Source organism: Chlamydotis macqueenii, chromosome 10, assembly GCF_036417535.1.
Source record: "Chlamydotis macqueenii isolate bChlMac1 chromosome 10, bChlMac1.mat, whole genome shotgun sequence".
Lineage (NCBI taxonomy): Eukaryota > Metazoa > Chordata > Aves > Otidiformes > Otididae > Chlamydotis > Chlamydotis macqueenii.
In genome coordinates this window covers 14521290-14541786 of record NC_141565.1, presented here as the reverse complement: position 1 = coordinate 14541786, position 20497 = coordinate 14521290, and the positions used below count along the sequence as shown (strand labels likewise).

The following is a 20497-nucleotide window of genomic DNA, read 5'->3' as shown; positions in this document are numbered from 1 at the left end:
ATTCTTCACCAACCTAATGTTATTTAATGGGGAGCTGAATTGTGCAGCTGATGTGCCTGTGTGAATTCTGAAATTAAGTTTAGTCAAGCTAGAGTATCTCCAAACATTGAAGTCTTCAGTCGTTTCCATTCAAATGCATGTGACAATAATGGGACCTCAAGTGGTGGTCTTAGTGAGCTGCTAACTTAGTAGTAATTCCCTGAAGAAATTATATAGTGAAATCAAGACATTTCAATACTAAACTATTAGTTTTGCAGTGAGGAAAAAACATGACTGGTTTTCAAGTTAAGAAAAATCTTAATGTAAAACTATCTTCACTTTTTATAAGGAACCACTATGATACTTTTGATTTGGGAAGCAGAGAAGATTCTTAAATTTGGATTTTGGTGATCTTGTTATGGTGCCCCTTTCTGATGAGATGGTGGATTTGTTTTGGTGAATAGCAGTGGAGTACAATGGAAATTATCCAAGAAAGCATGAGACAGAGTATGTGGCTGGTGGTGCAGTGTATTAAAGTATCAAAGCCTTGATATCATTAATTAATCACCTATGGTCTCAGCTCTTGGGAGCAGAGGGAAGTATGCTAAGTTCCCCCTCTAAATAAATTTCTTGGCTAGTATAGAACTGATCTAGTAAAAGAAAAGTCTCACTTAATTTGTCATTTGTTGAGTATTTCTTGGGCTCCAAATTCCTAAGAATTGAGGCAGTTCAGCAAAAAAAAAGCAAAAAAAACCCAACCAACCAACCAACCAAACCTTTCATAGAATCATAGAATGGTTAGGGTTGGAAGGGGCCTTCAAAGGACGTCTAGTCCAACCCCCCTGCAAGGAGCAGGGACATCCCCGACTAGATCAGGTTGCTCAGAGCCTCATCCAGCCTGGCCTTGAACGTTTCCAGAGATGGGGCCTCCACCACCTTTCTGGGCAACCTGTTCCAGTGTTCTATAACTCGCATCGTAAAAAATTTTTTCCTAATTTCCAATCTAAATCTACCTCCCTCTATTTTAAAACCATTACTCCTTGTCCTATTGCAACAGGCCCTACTAAACAGCCTCTCCCCATCTTTCTTGTAGGCCCCCTTGAGGTACTGGAAGACCGCTATCAGGTCTCCCCGGAGCCTCCTCTTCTCCAGGCTGAACAGCCCCAACTCTCTCAGCCTGTCCTCATAGGAGAGGTGCTCCAGCCCTCTGATCATCTTTGTGGCCTCCTCTGGACTCACTCCAACTGGTCCACGTCCTTCTTGTGTTGGGGGCTCCAGAACTGGACTCAGTACTCCAGGTGGGATCTCACCCTCCTGGAAAACATAAATGACCATTGCAAAAAGGGGATTTTTTTTTTTTTTTTTTAACCTCCCTGTGTCTAAACAGAACAGCTAAAACAGAACAGACAAATTTAAGCAGAGTTTCAGGTTAGGTGAGAAATACAGCAAGGCTAGTTAAGCATGCAAATGGATCAGAAACTCAATCTTCCCATTATGAACATGAATAGGCTAGGACAAAATTTCTGTCAGGCTACCTTGTAGCTTTTAGGTTTTTTGATCATCTTGGGTGAGTAAAATGGCTAATACAGAAATAACCAGGGTTTATCCTGCTGTAGGGTGAAAATATGAACCAGATGATATCCAGAGATACTTTCTTGCTCTCTAATTCACCGAGTGGCATAAGATGAACATTCTGCAGGAAAGTTGAGATTTCAAATTTCTCCCTCTACCATTTGTATTTTTATCAAGACAAAGAATTATCATCAATTTAAGAATAAACTCATTATTAAATGTGTAATGTGATAGAAAAAGATGGTTAATTTGAAAAGCAATGGATACGTTTAGATTAATTGTTAAGTATTATGTTAAAAATTGTTTTGAAATTGCTTCTTGTGCAGTAGTTCAGCTGTGGAGTGAGCAACTCAAGCAATTGGTGTATTGGCAGACACATACCTAGTAAACGAGTTCTAAATTATTCACTCTGATAAACAGCAGCTATACAAACATTGATATTTTTCCCTTTTCCCTTGTATAAAGCTGTAGATGGCCTGTCATTATCAGCTCTTCTTGAAGTAACTGTTGCTGTTTGGTGATGGGGAGAAGTTGCTTTTTCATTTTGTGCTTTATTCAAGGAATTTCTACTTCTTTAACTGTGACTGAGAATTTTTTCTTTGTTACAGATCACTTGCAAAAGGGAAACAAAATTTCAAGTTTTATCCTTTTCCATAAATCTTTTTTTTTTTTTTTTTTTTTTTTTTTTTTTTCCCCCCCCCCTCTGGTTTTCACAGCAGTGCTTTGCTCTAGAGAAATGAGGTCTTGTCCAGTGGAGGGATGCTGAAATAACAGGAGGCGTTTTCATTTTAGTGACAGAGAGGAACAAATAGATGTGTCTTCCTTGATCTCAGCTTTACAATTACCGTGAGAGAGAGACAAACACTAGAGGCTGAGTCTGGTAGAGCCAGCTTGCTCCTCAAAGGAGGTAAAAAGAGGTTAGTTGAAAGCTGAAAATGGTGTGGTTTTTTATTCTGCTCCAATGTGGGGTTTTTATTGTTGGTTTTAGGATTTTTTTTTTTTTTTTTTTTTTTTTTTTTTTTGCCTGCTTCCCTTTCCCTGCTCTCTTCCCTTGGAAGGGAGGTGGAAGATAATACAAGTGCTATTTGCAGATGTTTTCACTAGCTGCAAGAAGGTGATGCTGATAACTGTTAGTTCTGTACTTACATTGGAGATGTGCAACAGTCAGGTGCCTCTCTGTAAGATGAGCAGCAGCTGATTGTCAGGGAGCCTTAGTTTGTCTTGTGTAAAATATACAGCAAATTCCTGATAGCCACACACATTGGTTTTAGTCTCTATTTCAAATGTGTGGATACGGTTGTTCAAATGATTGTTCACTGGCCTGAAGTTATTAATCTACTGAAATGATTCTCTTCAACTCTCTTGGATCTCCAGAGTTTTCCTTACAGATAAGAAATGTGCTATTCTTTATCTTATACAGATCACCTCTAGGGTATGTCTGGAGTAGGTGTGTAATATAATATTTTTTCTTCCATTTAAATTTAAATAATTTATAAGAATTTTACTAAATTTTTTTTAAAGTCTGAAAATAGTGATTGTGTATTGTATTTGTGTCTCTGCAGGACAGTGTACATAGTGTACTGCTTTTGAGACAAAGGAGTTATAAATGAACATTAGAGATTTTAATACATGATGTGTTTGACATCAGTTAAATGAATCAGATAAGAGATGCTTCTGAGTATGTCTGCTTGCTGAGAATAAACCAGCTGGTATTTATTTGGGAAGTATTCAGAAAACACCCTCTGGTTAATGATCCATTGCATGATCTGACATCTAGTAAACTAATATATTGTCATCTTTAGGGTGAAAATCACCACAAATCATTAAAGATTTTAAGAACCATTCAACTTCTTTATGCTTTCTGAAATACACTAATTATAGTAAAAATTGTTCCTATTAGCAACGTTATTGCATGATAGTAACCCAAGACCAGTCTCATAGTAGAATCTGTTAGTACAGACAATAACAAGTGTTAATTCCAGAAGTAGTTTCCCTCTTAAGCGAGCAGGTGGCTGTGGTTAGTAGAGATTGTTTTCTGTGTTGCATGTGGTAGGATACAGTGGAGTTAATTTTTAGTGGAAACCTGTAATTTAAACTATTTTATTGATCCCTTCAATGAAGAACTAAGCATCTGGAGCCATCTTGACTTGATTATATTTGTTTCAGTGAGACTTATTTTTTCCTATGTGTGCCCTTGAATGTGTGACAAAGATGGTGTCAACCTCCTTTTGAATCTTCATGAGGATACAATTCCCCATGTAGCTTGGACTTCCTCAGAGGCTTTGCCTGCATTATGACAGTTTCTCTTGCCTATTGTGCAGGTAGTCAGAACTTTAAAAGCGTAGTATTCAACTGTTCTCAATATTTCATGGAATTGATAAAAATACGTTTTCTGACTTAAAGATGTAGGATTCAGGGTGATGTCCAGTTGTCACAAGACAAAACTTTCAAGTTTTTTAATATGCAACTTCAGTGTATTTGAGATGGGTAGCCATTTAAGATGATACATTTGGTTTAAAACACCCGAATTATTGAATCAAAACTTGTTGAAGTGGAAGAATTGTTAAAAGAGAAATTACGACTCTGAAATAGATGGAACGAGATTTATTCCTTCACTGAAATGAGCAAGTTCAGGCAATAACATTTGGAGATGGAATCTCTAAGACCCATTTCAACTGTCAGGATCTTGTTAGATCCTTCAGTTTAGTTTGGTGTCCGTTTTCTATTTTAGTGGACTTACGAGGCAGTAGATAGGGATGTAACGCTGGTGATTTAAAGGCAGATGGATGCAAAGCCTGTTTTTGAAAAGGCCAGGCGTCTCTCTCTCTATTTGCACAATAACTGTCTTTCAAATGCTTGTCACCTTTTAAAGTTTATATCACTTGTTGCGAAGGTTGTCATAGAGGTTTATTTTCTGTCGTAACTATTCTCTGTGTAAAGCACTTCTTTCAGTGTTCTCTTTGAAGATCACCTTTCCTCAGCTTTAGTTCCTGCTCTTTGTTGTTGTATTTGATACAAGGTCCTATAGCTTTATAAGCCATACCTCTTGGTTTGTTTTTTTTTTTTTTTTTTTACAAAATTTTTGGTAACTTGGCAAGATCTACTGTTAATTTATTTTTCCAAAGGCTAAACTTCATTCCTCTAATGTTTTTTTAATTATTGTTTATTATCTCAGATTTTTCCATTACCTGCGTGAATGAGTGTTGTCTTTATTTTTGCATTCTTCTCATAAAACATTGATTAGAAATGCGACCATTGTTCCACACGTGTTCTGAGTCTCATATATGTATGCAATAATGTTCCTGTGACTTAGAACGTGTTCATATGTGAAACCATTCAAAATGGTATAAATCAGTAGTAATTGTTGCCTTTGAACCCATGGTACTATTGGATTAAATTTACGGTGTTTTCTTCATGGTAGCTTTTAATCAAAAGATGTGTCTGCATAATCGGCAACTAAAGAAATTACCCCATTTATGGGCATAATCTGCACTAGAAAAAGTCAGTTACCTACCAAAAGAAATCTAGCTTTATCAACTGAATTGTTGTACAAGTTCATTTACCTTTTTTAAAAGTATCTGCACAGAATGGTGATTTGTTGAGGTAAATATGTGTGAATTTTCTCCCAGCTTTGCAGTAATTGGTTTAAGCTGTTTTTGCTTCTGTAAAAATGAATTTACCATAGGAAGAGAATAAAAAAGTTAGTCTTTGTTAGAACTGTTGCTAAACATCTTTTTAATTATCTTAAATTATCTTTTATATTTGAGGGCCCAGTTAGCTCTTGTGATAAGGAGTCTCCCCTATAATAACACATTCATAGGGGCTAGATGTCTGGTGTCCCTTGTTCCTTTATGGATAATACTTTCTGTAATATCAGAATTGTTAATCAAATTACTGGGAAGTACTTATTTCTTTTGAGTCTCTTGGATATCTTTTAAGAGAAGTATTTTTTTTTTTCCTTATTTTTTCCAAAGATAAGTTTCCTGGAGTCCTGAGAAGGTTATGTTAAGTAGTATAAGCTAAAAGTGATCTAATTTTGATAAAGTATCTACTTTTTATATAGGATGTAAGTCACCTGACACTCACTAGTTGCTTAAACACTTAACTAAGTAATCATCTTAGTACTACTGTTTCCATGTACCTACAGTTTGTTAGTTGTAGTGTATCTTCTGTGCCTTACTTTATTACTCCTTTGATGTGCCTCAAAATTCTATTTGTATCTATACAACATCATGGTTTATCTTCTGAAATCCGCTCAAACGATAAAATTTTCTTGTTTTCGATTGTGCTTTGCTGCAGGGCTCATTGCAAACATCTGTTGATTTCTTTTGCCTTCCTGTAAGGGAAGAGACCAATTTAATAATTACCACATAAAATTCAGTTTTGCACTCCACAGTATGATAGAAAACAGACTTTCTGAGGAAACTATCCTAAAGGTTGATTAGATAATCATATTTTCTTTAGAATTCTGTAATTGTTAAAATTAACTGTGTGGAAGGATTATGAACTTTATTATAAATGGTTTTGAAGCTTTTCATAGAACGGTATTGTTAATGCCTGTGACACCTGCTGGTTTTGTCTTTATTAAGTACTGTAGGTTATTATCAGAAGGATTATTCTTGTGGTGCAATTTAAGTTGTAATTCTCGGATGATTTTCAGCAAGTAGTCCTTCTGTTGTAAAATATTATTTCTTTTTGATTTTAGAGATGTACTTTGGCTGTTTCTTATGTCCCACCAGTAGCCAGTCCTGTGCATCATCATTGCTCGCTATCTTTTTTTTTTCTTTTTTTTGGGATTTTTGTAAAAGTTATTATTTAATCTTAGAAATAATCCTGCCCTCTTTTTATCCCAAGCCCAGTTGTGAAAAGCATAAATCCACTGAATATGATCCCCCTCAGTGTTGACAAAACATCACTGAGGTGGATCAATGGCATGGATACTGAGAATGAAGGAGTACCATTAGTAAAATGGTTTCCATGTTGAACCACTGTTTCTTTGTATTGGTATGGTGCTGGATTTTACTTAAATGATTTGAGCAAGCACTGTCTGTCTAACTTTGGTCTTGAAGAACATACTTTTATTTCAGTGTCCATTGACTATGTCTTTATATTTGAGTTCTGTGCCATCCATGACTGGGAAGTTGAACGTACTATTTAATCACGCTGATATATGCAAAAGGGAGCTAATAATGTGTTTTGCCTTTTTTTTTTTTTTTTTTTAAATGCAAAACTGGATCGTGTATCACTGTCACTTCCTGTCATTCAGGGTCATCACCACGCAGTACTGAGGTGAAAAAGCAGCAGCAGGTAGGAGTTAGTAATGACTTCTTTATGGAAAGAGACAAAAATATAAACAAATGCCTAAGGGAAGAATGTCCATGTTAAATAATACAGTAGACTTAAGGATTCTTTCTGAAAATGAGGAAGAAAAATCCCAACTCCAAATGATTGTTTACCCACGCACACAAATCGAAGGTTAATTCTTAGATCTTACCTTCGTCTGTGGCATACATTTGGGCTGTTAGGCTCAGTGAAATCCAGTGCAGGTTCAGCTGTGTAGGGATGAATAAGATATTCTTGTCACAAGAATCTAAAGAGGGTGAAATCAAGCCATACTTGAACCTTAATTTGTATGAGAGGAAAAAATTAAAAGACATATGGAAAGTCTCTCTAAGATTCTGTTGTTTGTTTTCCAGTATATAATAATCTTCACTGACTTTGACTAAAGCTTCTTAGTTTTGCCTTATGAAAATAAAAATGCTTTCAAACTATGTTAATATAAAGAAAATTTCACTTTTTAAGTCTTAGATCATACTTACCTCAAATCTGCTATCCCTAGCATGGATCACTTTTCAGTGGTTGCTCAAAAATAGCTGGCAGTACCTTTCTGAGCAGAACAGGCTGTGAATACAGAATATTAATAAACCAGAAACATGTAGTTCCAAGACAAGCAGTTTTTTAAAATTGCATTATATATACTTAATGCTTAACTGACCTTTTCTGCTGTTTCTTAAATATCTTAAAATTCATCTAATTTCAAAGCCAGAGTATTAGCCCATTTATATGTAAATTGCCTTTAATTCATGCATTGATTTGCAAGACTAATCCAAAAGATCCTTTACCACAGGTGACCTTTTTGACACTGTACTTCTGGGAAGACTGTAAAGTGGTTTCTTATGACCTCACATCCACCTGTAGCATAACATATGCCTACTTCAGTCTGTATAAATCAGTCATGAGAGAGGGGTTTTCAACCAACATTGAATTATTAACACTGTGATTGTCTTGGTTACAGTTATAGTTAAAAATAGGTCCTGTTTAAACCAGTGATTATTTTCTGTTGGGGTTCTGGCGTATTTTAAATATTAAACACAATTAAGATGTTCACCGATTATACCCCTTGAATAATAAGCAGTAGTATAATCTAGCTCTTGAAGGACAGTCTCCGAAGATTGTAAATTTGAAAAAACATTCAATATTTATTATTTACCAGAATTTCATGTTGCTGCTAGAGCAAATATTCTATAGCTGGCTTCTGCTGTTTCCTGTAGTAAAGGTGAAAGGTGTCCCTCTGCAGAAGAGAGGATACAAAACCGGTATTATTATGTATTAGAGATTATAAATTGTGTTTTCATCCATTCACACTCCAGAAAGTGACTCTGAAGCTCCACCTGTTGTAGTGTACATTTAACTGCAGAGAGTGAAGGCTCGCCTGGCTTGATGGGCAGTCTATTATTTACTATTTTCTCAATATGGCAGGTTATTACTGGGAGGCTCCATAGTAATTCTGCTCAATTACTGCAGTTTATTGCTAACATATAGTACTGAAGAAAATAAATGCTACTTTTGTTTCTAATTTCTCTTTTCAAATATTTTTTTTCCACCAATTAAAGCTACTGAAAAGAAATGGTCCAAATATGTAACATTAGGTTGTTGCCTACCTGCATAGTCATCAATAAGACAACACATGATCTTATGTTCTGAAAATGTATTTTAGTTCAATTATGATAATTTTTTTTTTGGACTAAGAAAAAACAAAATCTACCTTTTAAAATCCATTTAGGCAATGAAATATACTAGACAGTGCATTTCTATATTATTATTATACAATAAGTGAAGATTATTTTTGTGTTGTGTGCTTCACATGAGAAGACATAAAATAATTTGCACTAAGTTATAATAAAGGAATGATACTTCATGAAGCTATAGTAATGGGAAAATGCGGTAACAGAAACAGAGAAGTGTGGAGATAATAAGCTTCAAAATGGCCTGTGTCTGTAATTATCACATACTTTTTTTCACTCATATTGGGATAAATAAATATTAATAGTCTTTGTGGGAGAACAGGCCTGTCTACTTTCTGTTGACTATGGAGATTTTTTTTTCAGAAGAATAACAACAACATGGCATGAGAAGTGTGTTCTGTCATTTGCTGTTAACAAACACACAAAAAACTCCAGAACACACCAACCCACAATTGTTTGCAGGCTAATAATATAACTTTTTTTTTTTTAAGAAGATGATATGATAAAATCACACAACAGAAATGCGTGCTGGAAACAAGAACATTTCCTGAGCAGACATTCTTAATAATTAAACTATCTACTTACCTCCTGTTTTAGCTGTAAGTTGCTAATTATGTCCTAACATGGCTTGTGAAGACTTCCTACCACTAATAAACTGTACATCGCTACTGGGTATAGTTTTTTTTTCCTTCTGAAGTATTGATTAGGCGTTTAGTTACCATGAGTAAATAAATCTCAGCATAAAAGGATCAAAAGGGGTTTTATTTAATATAAGTAAACATGCAGGAACACTGGCAGAACATACTTGGTGAAAAAAGAAATTAGCATTTTGATTAGACTGGGAAAGTTTGGTAGAATTAAATATAACTTGAAAATGGTTTTTTTGTCTTTTAAACACCGAAAAACACAAAATAACGCCTCAAAACAACTACCCTAAAACCACTGTAGCTGATGAGAGGACATCCTAATGATCTTGCTTTGTATTGAAGGCCTGAATAGCTGTAGCTGTGAAAATCACATGCACAAGGGAACTGGACAAGGAGATACACATTGATCTGCTTATGCATGTGATTACCCTTATTATTTGCTGTGATAACACAGTTGTCTGCTCAAAAATTAGAGATAATTACATAATTAAAGGAATAGATATAGGAAAGACTACTGAAAATTAGCTGCTCATGCCAACAAATGTGGTGGTGTTTGTGATTCAGACCAAGAACTCAGCTGTCTGATGTGAGACTGTTAACTCTGGACATTTTTCTGGGTTTGAAGATACTAAAAAACTTGAAATGATAGTATTGGATTTAATTACCAAACCCAGGTGGTATCCATGTGGAGGTTATTTTGTTTTGCGGTTCTCATAGTGTGGTGTGATAAAGAGTAGGATGTTGTTTACTGTTATAGAATTTGTCGGCTTTTGGGTGGATTAAAAGGAAATAGATATTTCAATTTGTCTTATGCTGTTGTAAATACAGACATAAATATATGTATGTATTTGTTTATGTATGGACTTATTACCCAGAGGAAAAAAATGCAAGAATAGTAGTATTAATAAGTAAATAAGAGTAAGATGGAGGGGAAGTTTTGGTTAGTGCTAGTATTTACATATTTTCATTATCTCTTTCCTCTGACTGGATAAACTGTATGGTTAATAAGAGCTATTTTTCATCATCTTCTGGAGTGTACATGAGAATGATAGAGAAGACAAAGCACAGAAAGACACCAGCTTTTGAATGTTTTCTGAATTAGTGAAAAATGTGTTGCACTATGAAATGATGAGTGACAATACTCTTACAGCATTACTACAGTTCATTGCAGCTATGAATCTGTCCCAGTGACGACAGTGTTTCTGAAAGCTATGTCTGTTATCCTTCTCCCAGCTCTGGACTAGAGTTCTATTTAGCTGATATGAAAAATATTGGATTTTGATATTGGGTAGCAGTGCAGAGAAAAAGATGACTTGAATTTTTAGCTGTTTTAAATGGAAAGGATTCAGCTTCATGTTTGTATGCATGCGAAGATTTGTAAGGTCTAACAGTTGTGCATACAAACACGTGTGCTATGTACTGTGTGCTAAGTATATAAAATTAAGAACTGTAACTATTTTTTTCTATAACTATTTAATTGGTGTTTCTATTTAAGTATAAAGAGATGTTCCAGTACAAAGTGGGAAGTGGTGCTGCACTAAGTATTAAATTAAATAGCACTTCAAATAGATGTGCAAAATTAGCTGGAGCTGTCCCTGTCCATGATCTGAACTCCTTGCATCCCCACTAGACTGTTGCTGAACGACTCTCTTCACCACAGAATACGACAAATATGTCTCTCAACATTTTTACTTTCAAGCAAAGCCTCTCATGCAGCAGGTAGCTTTTAATGGGGTGGGACTTACAACTTTATGGAAGTCAATTCCTGAGAGGTGAATTTATGTACAAACCTGGGAGGATCAGGGAGATTGATAATGATATATTCACAGGGTAACTGTCAGGAGGGACAGGACTGCAATACCAGGGATAAATGAAGATCTTGACTCAGCAACATAATACTTCACAGAGTGACAGCAAAAATAAGATGACAGAGAAGATTTATATTGATCAAAAGAAATACTAGCCTTGGGCTAAAGGAACAAAGGGATTATCAAAAAGTGATGCAACTGGCATTCAGTGACTAAATTCTGATGCGATTCAGTGGACACACCTTGGACAATTTGTGAATTCGTGTGTCAAGGAGGGGGTTTGGCTGTATTAGTGCTGAAGTGTTCTTTAACTGGATGTAAACATAAAAGAAAAAAAGGGTATGTAAAGGAGTATGTGAGACTATGTACTGAGCTCCTTTCCGTTTTCTCTTAGACCTTTGTGATAATACCCCCAATGTTAAAAGCTGGGGAAGGGCTGCATTAACTTCTGAGTGCCATGGACACAGCTTTTGTCTGTGACTGTGCTGTGTGCGTGTTGGATGACATGACTTACTGCCCACCAAACAGATAACTGGACTTGCCTTCGTAAAAGATGTTCTAGTTCACCAGGTTTAATGTGCTGTGTTAATGTGCTTATGTTTTATGAGTGTTACACACGTTACAAGGAGAGTTAGGACCCTTTCTGTGAAGACAGAGAGATGACCGTTATCCGTACTGTAATTTCCATGACAGGAGTTGCACCTCATTACAATAGTCATACACTAATAGAGCAGGAAATGTATTTTTCTTCTCAGAGGAATAGGGTGATCACATCCTCTTGCATTGCCAGGTGTTTAGTGGTATGGTGTCTTGGTGTACGTGTCAGCCCCTCAGTGATGGATTCACTGCTCTCTCTGGTCATCTAGTAAATAAAGTAGTACTGTGCTCCCTGTAAGCTTCTGAAAGGAAGGACTCAAGACTCTGCAACGCATTCTGCATGACTTCTGCTTCGTCTCAGAGGGGCAACAGCACTGTAGTAAATAAGTGTATCAAAGATGAGGTTTAGGGGAATTCAGGCAGGTGAGCTGTAGATGGACAGCCCTTTCAGTGCTGTTGGATAACCAAGCCTGAACGGTGACAGGGAGGAGCACGTCAGTGTGGCGATGAGGAGAAGATGGACAAGTGTGTCTGGAGTAGTCTTATCTTGCTGAAAGGATATTCTCAAGTGGTCCTCAGGATGTATAAATCTGTAATTCCATGCAAAGTGAGATTTGTCTCCAAGCTTTTATTGCACTGGAAGTTCTGTCCTTTTTCAGTAGGTTTTTAGGATACTTTTGGCTGCTACAGAAAGTAGCAGGCATAGATTTTTGCCTGGAATTTTCAAAGAAGAAAAGAAGCTACCCTGACAGAATTTGGTGGGCTCTAGACATTGGAGTATGCTCTCCCCCATTTTCTACATCAGTTTCAACAGCAAAAAAATAATGAAACCATGTCAGTATTGCCTGAAGAGATCTCCTCTAGCAGAGGGGAAGTTTCTTGTGTTATTCATATCTTCGGTATCAGTTTTGTCTGGATATCAGGCAAATGGCAGTATGAGATGGGAATGTGGAATGGAGCTGACGCGTAACTTCTTGAGAGATTGTTTTCTGTGAAAAATACTTTTTACAATCCTGTACAAAGAAATTTATTTCTAGTGATTGTAGTTAGATTGCAAGGCTTTCTGAATGTAGCCCAAAAACACGACAACAAGCTTTGGCTATGAAAATTATGTTGAGAGAACTGTTTCACGCTCCTGCTCCCCTGCTTTTGTTTCCTTTTAGAGTATTTAAGTTGAAAGTATCTCTGGTATTTTCTTCCTGCGGTTTTCACTGTCTTCAATACTGACTTTGTTTTATCCAGTTCTTAATTTCTTCAACACGGTTATCTTCCTGTTCAAAGGAATCATAGATCATAACCAGGTGTTTTAACCATCTTTTACAGGCCCGATCTTAGATGATGACAGATATTCTGGTATTCTGGTCCTTGATGTACACAAATATTCAGCAAAGAACCCATGAAAGGTTGTCTTTCTCATTTACAAAAAATAGTCTCAGAACCTTTATATCATGCATTTTTTTTCCTATTTAAATTTTGGTACTAGAGCAATTGTATTGTTTTTTTGATGAGGTTCAATTTGCAGCCTCTTTTATTGTTCTTCAGAAACTTGATTTTCATGGCAAGTGGATCTGATTTTCAAGACGTTTAATTTTTTTGCCTCTTAATATAATAGGTAATCCAAATAGCACACAATATTGGGAGAACATTTTTAGCCTTCTGCAAATAGCATTTCCTTGTGTGAATTCTGCAAAGGAAATTGTTTTGCTTGTCCAATTTGTCTTGTGTAATATGTAGTTAAACTGAAGTTTAAGGGTCACTTTGTTCTTCCCATCTGCAGCCTATTTTATAGTTTAGATACAGTAGCTAGTTTTGGGCCAATTCTCAGTATGTGTAGAGCTTTAACAATGAGACATATCCTTGTCTGATTCTTAAGTTTGGTTTATATTTTCCTTGTGGAAACGAAGCAAAAAATGAATATTTACTTGTTTATATTGCTAGTTAATTAATTTTAGTTTTTCTTTAATTAGTACTGTAGCATCTTTTACTCAGTTTTGTAGGGTATGCTGGCTTTGCTGCAGAAGAAAACCTCTCAGACTGGTCTAATACAAATAACATAGAATCATAGGATAGTCTGGGTTGGAAGGGACCTTCAAAGGCCATCTAGTCCAACCTCCCTGCAAGGAGCAGGGACATCTCCAACCAGATCAGGTTGCTCAAAGTCCCTTCCAACCTGGCCTTGAATGTTTCCTGCGATGAGGCAACGTGTGCCAGTGTTCCACCACCCTCAGTGTAAAAAATTTTTTCCTGATGTCTAATCTGAATCTACCTCCCTCTATTTTAAAACCATTAGCTCTTGTCCTGTCATAACAGGCCCTACTGAAGAGTTTCTCCCCGTCTTTCCTGTAGGCCCCTTTTAGGCACTGGAAGGCCGCTCTAAGGTCTCCCCGGAGCCTCCTCTTCTCCAGGCTGAACAGCCTCAACTCTCTCAGCCTGTCCTCATAGGAGAGGTGCTCCAGCCTTCTTATCTTCGTGGCTCTCCTCTGGACCCTCTCCAGCAGGTCCACGTCCTTCTGATGTTGGGGGCTCCAGAGCTGGACGCAGTACTTCAGGTGGGATCTCACCAGGGCAGAGTAGAGGGGCAGAGTCACCTCCCTTGACCTCCTGGCCACTCTTCTGTCACAGCAAACTCAAAGGGCATGCTGGGTGCCAAAGCTAAGCAGAGGGATCGTGTCTGGAAGGACAGGAGATGTGGAAGAGGAATTCCAGGGGCAGAAAAGGATTCCCCTTTCAGAGGCAAACTCTGAGCTTGTGCAGCCATCCTTTGCAACTTCACTCTTTAGGCATTCACGTAGCGATGGAGTGCATCCGTGTTTGTGCAAAAGTACTGAAAGGCAAAGGAAGACTTATATTAAATGTTAATTTCTGGTTTTTCAAAATATGCAAATTCTGTTGCTCAATTTTTCGAAAAGCTGATGTGATTGTATATAAGTTCTGGTCAATTTCATTTGACACTATCCCTTTAAGGAGAAACCTCTCATATTCGTGCTAAAATTAATTATTGTTTCCTGTTACTTAAGCTATTGCTGAGCAGATTTAGTAATGTAATTTGATTATTTTTAATTTTTTTTTTTTTTTTTTGCACTGAGAGCTATCTAAGTGAATGGATAGTTTGAGGGGAAAAGGTGTGCTAAGACTCCTCTATCAGTGTTATCTTGTATTCATTTTACGCTCCTCTCAGTATCACAATGAAACTACTTCATTGTGTAATGTCCATGCATCTCCTTTTGCTCTTTCCCCCCGCCCCCAGTTCTAATACCTGCTTGCTATTTTATTGCAAAAGAATCAAGGAACCAATGCATTTGCATGAAGGACACTTTAAATTCTAATGTCAAGGGTCATTAGTAATTTTTTTCTTTTTGAAAAAAAAAAAAAAAAGACTGAAGCTCAATTTCTGCATTATGAAAGACTACGGAGTAGGAATCCATTTTGGAAATAACTTTTTCAGATGAGCCTTTTTACTTTCTATGACTTGCCAAATGCAAATTAAAAAGAATACTAAGTGAAAATTGTTCACATATATTTGAATTTTCTGCATCTGTTATCCACAGCATTTGTTTTGAGAACTTGTTGTCATAAACATTTCCCACAATTTCTATTTCTTCTATTTTTACGATCCTTTTCCCTTCACGCTTTTAGTTTTATGGTTGCACTTTTTTTTTTTTTTCATGGAAAATTACCTTTTTTTCCTTCTTAAATTGTGAACCAGATATACATGTATCTGCTTATTACTTCTCAGGTTTTTTCCTGAATGCAGAAATTTATTTGTTCTCAAATGAAATGAGACATTACTTAGTTAATCACTAAGAGGAGCTGCATGCATGAAAACTTATAATTTACTATCATTATTATATTATTAATAACAACAAGGCCACAGAGGTCAGTTTGTTAGTGGCATGAATGACTACAGATTCTGATGTTTGTAGTAATGTTAAAGCTACTGAAACACAACTTTGCTGTTCTTAAGAAAGGTGCAGGGTGATCTTAAATGCGTTCATTGTTGGCTGGGACCAAGTGCTGTGGCTTCCTCCTACATGCTACTGTTAGAGGTTACCCTGACCGCTCTGTTATTTACCTGCCTGGTCAACTGCTGGTGCCTGTGGCTCAGAAATGAATGGATTGCAATTTCCGTGTTAGCTGAATAATGCTGATACAATGTGATGTCTTGAGTGAGGAGCAAAGTTTCAGCACAACTTTTCCTCGTTGCCTTGGAGCATTACCCCTGTCATGGCTTGAACCTTGCTGTTTGTCTCTGTGTTGGAACTCGGGGTGGATGTGCACTGAGGCTGTCTGCAGAGCCATTGACTTCTCCAGGTAGAGAAGCTGGTACCTTGCAGTTTGCCAGTATTCAGGGCCACAAAAAGTTAAACTCATTTTTAAGTAAAAGCCTATGTGTGTTAGATGAACATGTCTTGAAGAATAAATTGTTACATTTAAATTTTTCATGTAACTTTAAAAATAAAAATCCAACAGGAAAAAAAAAAGGATATTGGAAGTGTTCAGCCTAACTTAGTAAGCAGGACATTTAATAAGTGGTTATGAGTTAAATATCTGCTATAATGTAAACTATCAAATGGAAAGTAGAGTATTGAGTGTTAATTGACCTTAATTGCTTGTGAAAAATCCCAATACTCTCTTCTCAAGCTATATTAACAATTGAGAGCTGACTACAGGTTTATTAAACATAAGAGGATTTATAGGTAAGCAATGACAATTTATTTGATCAATTTAAAGAAAAAAAAAACAAAAGATGGATGTAATAATCTCCAGTGCTTCCCTGTGGAGTGGATTAGCATCTTTATGTAGTGAACAATCATTAATTTGTGTTGTAAAGATTACAATATTAGGCATTTTTCTTTATCTACAGATGATATAACAGTTTTGCTTATTGGGTTCATAAGTATATCACAAGGGACTTGATACACTTAGCTACCATTTTGTATTCATTGTAAATAAAAGCCTGTTATGCCTTTGCATTAAATATACTTATGTATATACATTTATATAAACATATATATGTATATACATTTTTATATATACTTTGTGTTATGAAGAATAAGAAATAGTATAAAACTATAAATACATAGACTTTTTGTGGAAGGTGAAAAGTTAAATATTATTTTGTTTTAAATTGGTTAAAGTTATAAGGAGATAACCTGAATGCATAGCTGTGACTTGTGGAATGTATGTTTAAGAATCTAGTATCAGACCTCAACATTTTAGTTACTAATTTGTGATAATTAAGTGAGAAGATGATATTATTAATATGAATATGCTGTAAATAAACTGGGAGTTCATTGTGCTTGCTTACTTTTTAATGGAAGAAACCAATATCCTGTAGACATAGCAAAGCTTTGCTTCAATCTGTGGACCAGTATGTTTTATGGAGATACTGCAACTTGATTATTCTGGTTTGACAAAAAATATGGAAAGCCACTTACTTTCCCCCTTTTGTCTGATTCTGCTGCATGGAAAATTGCTCATTAGAGTCACAAAGAATTAAATTAACAATTCTCACATCCCCTTACAGCAATGTTTTTTTAAAATATCTCTCCATAGAGTTTCCTCTTGGAGAATTTCTTACTCTCCTTAAAAATGGTTGCTCTCAGATCCTGTTTTGTGGAAAGATCATTGGTATGAACTCCTGTGGATCAGTAGAGCCTGGCATGGTGATAATAAACCAGTTTACATGTTTAGTATGTTAACTAATAATAACTTATTCTAATATCGCACTGTTATACTTTGAGAGGGCCTGACTGCATTGTGATTCTCTGAAGACTTGGACTTAGGCTTAGAAGGATCAAAGAACTTGCTGTTCTCTTCAAATGCTGAACAAGAATAAACCCACTAGATCGTGCTAATACTTGACATTTTTCTTCCTGAGCTAGAGGACTCTTATCAGAACACACATCTGCCTTCATACTGTCTGAAGCATAGGAAGACTCTCTTCATATTGATTATGTATTTTTTTCTTACTTGTTACTGATTGCGGAATTTGTTGCTTGAGGAAGAGAAAATCGTAAACTTTCCCCTTCATTTACTGCCTGAACATCTATACTTCTCAGAATTTCCTCTTCCACAGGATTCTTCAAAGCACTTTTGGAAATCTGTAGCTAATCACTTTGATAGTGTTCTTGGAGTAAGTGTGATGTAAATAATGGCACAGGTAGAAGTATTATTGACTTAAAAGTAACAACAACAACTAAAAATGTCACAGGAAAACTCAACCTTATACTCACTTTGCAAATACAACTTTTTTCTTATTAATGTCAATGGCCTTTAGTTGATTTATTTTGAATTCTGTGAACTTTGGATCAAACAAAAATATCTACCTTCTGTTTCTTTGTTCTTCCTCATCACTGGTGATATTCATTTGGTTTTATAAACATCCTACCCTATTTGAGCAAAGTCCAGAGCATCTCATAGTGTCGCCTAGGGAAATTTTATCAGCATCAGGATAATATTAAGAGAGAGAATCAAGCAATTAATTTATTTCAAGGTAAGATCAGCATATCTGACTAGATTTTATATTATTATGTGTATCAAAATTTCATAGTTAATTTAGACTATGTGAAATAAAGTCAACCTTTTTTCAAATGCATGAGAAGAGATGATTAAATTCAAGATTCCAGTATAAATTAGCTTCTAAACATAGAGGTTTGCAGCTTGAATTGAATCAAAGAGTGTTTCATAGGTTCAGAGTGTTAACTATTTGGTGATGACTTTGCTTGATTCATTTCTGGAAATGAATCTCACTGGGGTTGTCCAATTCACAGTATATAATGGATTAATGGTTTGGAACTTTATCTATAATTCCTTGGCTTTATGTTTAAACAGTTCATAAACTCTTCATGTCCTTTTTCCCCTCTTGAATTCATTAACAAAATACCATAAAGGAAAGCTCCTGTTCTTTTCTTAATATTTTATTATTTAGAAAAATACATGGTTATATCAATATTATAAGTTGTATTGTACTGTAATATTTTAAAGGACTTTGGGGAAGAAAGAAAACAGAAGTCAGGCTTTTGTTGAGCCTCTTCTGTTAAGAAGAGCTAAAATGGATAAATGAATCAAATGCCTGAAGGATTGGATGGTTACCTTTTTAAGGCTTAGAAAGCTGCTATGCCTTTGCTCCAGCTCTTGTAAACCGTATAATACTGTTACCATGAGTATAGCAGCTGCTCGAATACAATACAGGGCAACTGTTGTTGCTGTTCTTTGACTTCTTTCATAACTCGTCTAGTACTAACTTTGATTCCAAGATGTGCTCTGACAAACCTGTGATTTCAGTATTTTGAGCTGGATACAGCTAGGTCTGTCCATGTTTTCTGCCATCAGCTGTTGCCTTGAGATTTATGAGTGATTCTGTGTCATTGTATTCACACAGAATTCTGCTTTTTTTTTTTTTTCCAGTGTGGTGGTTTCCCTCTCTATGCCCTTGCTTTTCTTAGTCCTTACTTTGTTGTTATATTCAATAGTTTTGTTTCAATTCAGTTCTCTTAGATTATGAAATAGCCTCCTTCACGACAGCAGGGGCACATTCTGTCTGGCAGCAGTCACTTTAGATGCCGTTTAGGGAGAGCGCTTGATCCTTCGCTGTAGACCATCCTTGTCCTCCCAGCATCTGCAGCAGTCATCTTTGGTCTTTGCCTAGTAGATCTAGTTCTGGTCTTTTAAATAATTAAAGCAGTTTCTAATATTTTTAAAATTGTCTTTGCAAATTCTAACACACCTTCACTTTTTCCGGTTTTTCTTTTAGTGCTATGCCTTATCAATGGCAACATACAACTTTTCTGCTGATTAATCCTCTGTGAACTTGGTTTTACTGGTCTGTGCTCTCTGCTTCCTTTCAGGGTGCTTCCTACTTTTTCAAATAATAAATAATGCAGTGGAACTGAAGTATGGCCACCAAACCTAAACCTAAATGAATCCTTTTTTGTGTGGATAAATCAAAGGGAATGGGTGAATACTTAAATAGGAAAAGATGGCAGGAAGGAATGTTTAGTTTAATTGTTACTTTCCCTTTGGTTACACCAGGATAAAAACCTGTTGAATGTTAATCTGCAATCCTATGGAAAGGTTTACTTCATTGGTAGATGATAGTTACTAGCTCATTAGTCTTAATAAACATTTTGAAACGTTTTAGACACTTGCAGTTTTCATGTTACTTTCATTACTGTTCCTTACCTCTTTCTTGGAGAGAAAAAAAAAAGAGAGAGAGAAGGAAAGGAAAAAAAAAAAAAACAAAAAGGAAAAAACTGGAAAGGGAGCTGACTTTGTCCGATATACACAATGTTTCCAACATCAATAAGATGGAGATAAGCCCCATGTCTGTGGAAGCAACTTGAAATATTCAGCTGTTGGTGCATAAGTACATCCCATTCAAGCCAAGGAAGCAAAGGGCCAACTGTGGTCTCTTAAAATTCCCAGAAGCATCAGCTCTTGCAAGACAACAGTTTTTGGCTTGGTTATGCCAAGTATGAGCCATTCAGTGACTTCTCTGATCTTAGTTTTCAATTTTGGAAATTCTATTTTGGTAAAGAATCCATATTACTAAGAAATTGAGGAAAAAAAAAAAAACCGAAGCTGGGTTTGTTTTTATTCTTTCCAAATTAATAATAGTATATTTATCCATGTTATCTGTTCAGATATCCCTATTTCACCAAATAACTTTTACTCTTTACTCAAAAGCAGTATAGCTTCTTAGCTTTTTTCTCTTTCAATTCAAACTTCTGGGAAGCCATGTGAATAATTGATACCTTTTATTACTCATTGTTCATTGCTCTTGCATAAGAAAAAAAAAATTATCTTTTATAGCTTACTCTCCTGTATACTAAACTGGCTTTAGGCATGCAAAAATTAGCAGGTATAG

General features: G+C 35.9%; 1 protein-coding gene across 3 annotated transcripts in view; it reads left to right on the top strand.

Moving 5' to 3' along the window:
- Window positions 1-20497, top strand: part of FHIT (fragile histidine triad diadenosine triphosphatase) — a 595136-nt gene that overhangs the window by 111483 nt on the left and 463156 nt on the right. Inside the window, exon 1 of one of the 3 annotated variants that reach the window (XM_086755659.1) lies at window positions 6836-6858. The exons of the other annotated variants lie outside the window; for them this stretch is intronic. The gene's annotated coding sequence lies outside the window, so the exon portion shown is untranslated. Of the gene's footprint in view, window positions 1-6835; window positions 6859-20497 lie in introns of those variants that run through there. 3 annotated transcript variants of the gene reach the window in all.